This window comes from Salvelinus sp. IW2-2015, unplaced genomic scaffold (assembly GCF_002910315.2).
Source record: "Salvelinus sp. IW2-2015 unplaced genomic scaffold, ASM291031v2 Un_scaffold2308, whole genome shotgun sequence".
NCBI classification, from domain to species: domain Eukaryota; kingdom Metazoa; phylum Chordata; class Actinopteri; order Salmoniformes; family Salmonidae; genus Salvelinus; species Salvelinus sp. IW2-2015.
This window is the reverse complement of record NW_019943634.1, coordinates 18,666-24,728: the sequence shown is the minus strand read 5'-3', so window position 1 is coordinate 24,728 and position 6,063 is coordinate 18,666.

Genomic DNA, 6,063 nt, shown 5'->3' with positions numbered 1-6,063 from the left:
TCATCTCAGTAATCACCCAGAATTCATTTCACCCTGAAATAATAACCGTCCTCATCCTCAGTAATCACCCTCAGAATTCCATTTCACCCTGCAAATGGGCCCTGGTCTAAAGTAGTGCACTACATAAGAATAGGGGCCATTTGGGACAGAACCAGAGAGATGCTCTATATTTAGAGTTGGTGTGTGTGTGTGTGTGTGTGTGTGTGTGTGTGTGTGTGTGTGTGTGTTGGTGTGTGTGTGTGTGTGTGTGTGTGTGTGTGTGTGTGTGTGTGTTGTTGTGTGTGGTGTGTGTGTGTGTGTGTGTGTGTGTGTGTGTACAGTTCAAGCTGAAGGGGGCTCCATTTCTCCCGTTGCACGTTATAAAAGCTGTATTCTTTATCATGCCTCAGTTTCAAGCTTTTAGTCCTAGTCATGCATAGCAAACACACACACACACACACACACACACACACACACACACACACACACACACACACACACACACACACACACACACACACCACACACACACACACACACACACACACACACACAAACACACAACACACACACACACATCACATGTGTTAGTGTAGACCTTTTCCCATAATGTAGGTTAGACTTTATAGATCAGCTTTGCCAGGTTTTGACTGACTGTGCCTTGTTAGTGAGAACACACTTCTCCAACCATGGGTTGACATTCTGTGACTGTGCAAGCAGGTGGATGATGGGGCTGTGCCATTGGATGATTGGGGCTGTGCATTGGATGATGGGGGCTGTGCCAGTTGGATGATGGGGGCTGTGCCAGTTGGATGATTGGGGCTGTGCCTGTTGGATAATGGAGGCGTGGCCTGTTGGATAATGGAGGCTGTGCCAGTTGGATGATGGGGGCTGTGCCAGTTGGATGATGGGGGGCTGGTGCCCAGTTGGATAATGGAGGCTGTGCCAGTTGGATAATGGAGGTGCCATTGGATTGGGGCTGTGCCAGTTGGATAATGGAGGCTGTGCCAGTTGGATGATGGGGGTGTGCCAGTTGGATGATGGGGGCTGTTCCAGTGATGATGGGGGCTGTGCCAGTTGGATATTGGGGATGTGGCCAGTGGATGATGGGGCTGTGCCAGTTGGATGATGGGGGTGTGCAGTTGGATGATTGGGGCTGTGCTGTTAGAAGATGGAGGCTCTGCAGTTGGATAATGGTGGCTGTGCCAGTTGGAATAATGGAGGCTCTGCAGTTGGATGATGAGGCTGTGCCAGTTGGATGATGGGGGGCTGTGCCAGTTGGATGATGGGGGCTGTGCAGTTCGATAAATGGAGGTGTGCCAGTTGGATAATGGAGCTTGTGCCAGTTGGATAATGGAGGCTGTGCCCGTTGGATGATGGGGCTGTGCCGTGTGATGGTTGGCTGTCAAGTTTGATATTGAGGGTGTGCCAGTTGGGATGATGGGGGCTGTGCAAGTTGGATAATTGGGGGCTGTGCCATTAGAATGATGGGGTGTGTGTGTGTGGTGTGTGTGTGTGTGTGTGTGTGTGTGTGTGTTGTGTGTGTGTGTGTTGTGGTGTGTGTGTGTGTGTTGTTGTGTGTGTGGTGTGTGTGTGTGTGTGTGTGTGGTGTGTGTGTGTGTGTATACAGTATATGCGTATGTGTGTGTGTTTGCTAGTTCTGCAACTCCCCCAGTGGCTGTCTGCTCTCATCCATCTGCATGGATACCCTAATTGCCTGGTTTGTTGACCCAACAATGAGCAGAGCTGAGCAGGGAGGTGTGTGTGTTTGTGTCTGTGTCTGTGTGGTGTGTTGGGTGTGTGTGTGTGTTGTGTTGTGTGTTTGTGTGTTTGTGTGTGTGTCTCTGTGTGTGTTGCAGTTCAGTTGGGGGTGGGTTATGGAGGTTACAGATATGAACTTATAGAGACGTGACATGGGAAGCGAGAGGGAGGAACTCCCTGCCTTGGCTGTCACAGCTCACAGCGACTGACTGTGTTCCTATCACAGACAGCCTATCACAGACAGCCTAGCCAGGCAAGCCTACATCATACCACACCATCAGACAGCCTATCACAGAACAGCCTAGCCGCAAGCCTACATCATACCATACCATCAGACAGCCTATCACAGACAGCCTAGCCGGCAAGCCTAATCATACCACACCATCAGACAGCCTATCACAGACAGCCTAGCCGGCAAGCCTACATCATACCACCCCATCAGACAGCCTATCACAGACAGCCTAGCCGGCAAGCCTACATCATAACCACCCATCAGACAGCCTATCACAGACAGCCTAGCCAGCAAGCCTACATCATACCACACCATCAGACAGCCTATCACAGACAGCCTAGCCGGCAGCCTACATCATACCACCCATTCAGACAGCCTATCACAGACAGCCTAGCCGGCAAGCTACTCATACCCACCATCAGACAGCCTATCACAGACAGCCTAGCCCGGCAAGCCTACTCATACACACCATCAGACAGCCATCACCGACAGCCTAGCCGCAAGCCTACATCATACCACACAGACAGCCTATCACAGACAGCCTAGCCGGCAAGCCTACATCATACCACACCATCAGACAGCCTATCACAGACAGCCTAGCCGGCAAGCCTACATCATAACCACACAATCAGACAGCTACACAGACAGCCTAGCCGGCAGCTTACATCATACACACCATCAGACAGCCTATCACAGACAGCCTAGCCGGCAAGCCTACATCATTCACGCCATCAGACAGCCTATCACAGACAGCCTAGCCGGCAAGCCTACATCATCCACCCCATCAGACAGCCTATCACAGACAGCCTAGCCGGCAAGCCTACATCATACCACACCATCAGACAGCCTATCACAGACAGCCTAGCCGGCAAGCCTACAATTCATTCCACCCATCAAACAGCTATCACAGACAGCCTACCTAGCCGGCAGCCTACATCATATACCACATGCTGGACTTCAACCATGGTCCTCCGAGCTGGACTTAACCATGGTCCCTCCGAGCTGGACTTCACCAGCGTCCTCCGAGCTGGACTTCAACCATGGTCCCCGAGCTGGACTTCAACCATGGTCCTCCGAGCTGGACTTCAACCATGGTCCTACGAGCTGGACTTCAACCATGGTCCTACGAGCTGGACTCAAAACATGGTCCCCCGAGCTGGACTTCACCACGTCCTCCGAGCTGGACTTCAACATGGTCTCCGAGCTGGACTTCAACCATGGTCCTACGAGCTGGACTTCAAACATGGTCCCTACGAGCTGGACTTCAAACATGGTCCCCCGAGCTGGACTTCAACCATGGTCCCTCTGAGCTGGACTTCACCATGGTCTCCGAGCTGGACTTCAACCATGGTCCTCCTAGCTGGACTTCAACCATGGTCCTCCGACTGGACTTCAACATGGTCCCTACGAGCTGGACTTCAACCATGGGTCTCGGCTGGACTTCAACCATGGTCCTCCGAACTGGACTTCAACCATGTCCTACGAGCTGGACTTCAAACGAATGGTCTCCGAGCTGGACTTAACCATGGTCCTACGAGCTGGACTTCAACCATGGTCCTACGAGCTGGACTCAAAATGTCCCCGAGCTGGACTTAAACCAATGGTCCTCCGAGCTGGACTTCACCATGGTCCTCCGAACTGGACTAAACCTGGTACTACGAGCTGGACTTCAACCATGGTCCTCTGAGCTGGACTTCAACCACGGTCCTCCGAGCTGGACTTCACACGGTCCTCCGAGCTGGACTTCAAACATGGTCCCCCGAGCTGGACTTCAACCATGGTCCTCCTCGAGCTGGATTCACCATGGTCCTCTGAACTGGACTTCAACCATGGTCCTCGAGATGGACTTCAACCATGGTCTCTCTGAGCTGGACTTCAACCACGGTCCTCTGAGTTGGACTTCAACCATGGTCTCTGAGCTGGACTTCACCAGGTCCATTCTGAGCTGGACTTCAACCATGGTCCTCTGAGTTGGACTTCACCATGTCCTGCCGAGCTGGACTTCAACATGGTCACCGAGTGGACTTCAACAATGGTCCTCCGAGCTGGACTTCAACCATGGTCTCCGAGCTGGACTTCAACCAATGGTCCTCCGAGCTGGACTTCAACCATGGTCCTCCGAGCTGGAACTTCAACCATGGTCCTCCGAGCTGACTTCAACCATGGTCCTCCGAGCTAGATTTCAACCATGGTCCTCCGAGCTAGACTTCACACATGGTCAGTAGGCTCGACCTTAGGTCCCCGAGCTGGTATGTGTTCGCTGTAAAAGCATATTTTCAAAAATCTGACACGATAGGTGGATTAACACAAGCTAAGCTGTGTTTTGGTATATTCACTTGTGATTTCATGATGATAAATATTATTATTATTTTTATTTTTTTACGACTCTGCAGTTTAGCGGTTGTTGTTGATAAATGATCCCGGTAACGGGATCCGTGCGGCAAGAAGTTTTAATAGTTTCTCTACAACAGCTATAGTAAATGTATTATCTTCCTGATAAATAGTAACCTTTCTCTGAAGACTTTAGCCTACACTGTCCATATCTCCTATCATATAGTGAGTTCAGAGCTCTTCATGAAGGTTATGTTTCTAAATAGAAACATGAACTGTCTGACTCATGATTCTGAGTTCATCTCATCTCCTTGGGATGGGTTATTATTTCAGGGTGAAATGAATTCTGGGTGATTACTGAGGATTAGGACGGGTTATTATTTCAGGTCACATTCATGTAGAACGTGCAGCGCTCCTCATGTCACATGTTGGCAACACATCCCACTTATCTTTTGGGCACGATGAATTAGTTCACTTTATATCATATTAACTGTCTTTATTTACGTGAAAAACATGGTTTCCCTTATTATTTCTGGTGACATACACTATCGGTCAAAGGTATTAGAACGCCTACTCATTCAAGGGTTATTCTTTATTTTTACAATTTTCTTCATTGTTGTTGGCTGCTTTTCCTTCACTCTGCGGTCCAACCCATCCCAAACCATCTCATTTTGGTTGAGGTCGGGGGACTGTGGAGGCCAGGTCATCTGATGTAGCACTCCATCACTCTCCTTCTTGGTAAAATAGCCTTTACACAGCCTGGAGGTGTTGGGTCATTGTCCTTTTGAAAAACGAATGATAGTCCCACTAAGCGCAGACAAGATAGGATGGTGTATCGCTGCAGAATGCTGTGGTAGCCATGCTGGTTAAGTGTGCCTTGAATTCTAAATAAACCACAGACAGTGTCACCAGCAAAGCACCATCACACCATAACACCACCTCCTCCATGCTTTACGCTTGGAAATACACACGCAGAGATCATCCGTTCACCCACACCGCGTCTCAGAAAGAATCGGCGGTTGGAACCAAAAATCTCCAATATGGAATCCAGACCGAAGGACACATTACCACCAGTCCCTTCTGCTCATTGGTGTCCTTTACAGCAATTCAACCATGAAATCCTGATACACACAGTCTCCTCTGAACAGTTGATGTTGAGGAGTGTTTTTACTTTTTATTGTTTAACCTTTATTTAACTAGGCAAGTCAGTTAAGAACAAATTCTGATTTACAATGACAGCCTACCAGGGAACTGCCTCGTTCAGAGGCAGAACGACAGATTTTTACCTTGTCAGCTCAGGGATTCGATTTCGCAACCTTTTGGTTACTAGTCCAATGCTCTAACCACTATGCCACCCCATGTGTTCATCATAGTGCTTGATGGTTTTTGCGACTGCACTTGAAGAAATGTTCAAAGTTCTTGAAATTTTCCATATTGACTAACCTTCCTGTCTTAAAGTAATGATGTACTAATGATGTACTGTCGTTTCTCTTTGCTTATTTGAGCTGTTCTTGCCATAATATGGACTTGGTCGTTTACCAAATAGGGCTATCTTCTGTATGCTAACCCTACCTTGTCACAACACAACTGATTGGCTCAAACACATTAAAGGCACACCTGTTAATTGAAACGCATTCCAGGTGACTACCTCATGAAGCTGGTTTAGAGAATGCCAAGCTGTCATCAAGGCAAAGGGTGGCTACTTTGAAGAATCTCAAATATAAAATATTTTGATTTATTTAACACTTTTTTGGTTGCTA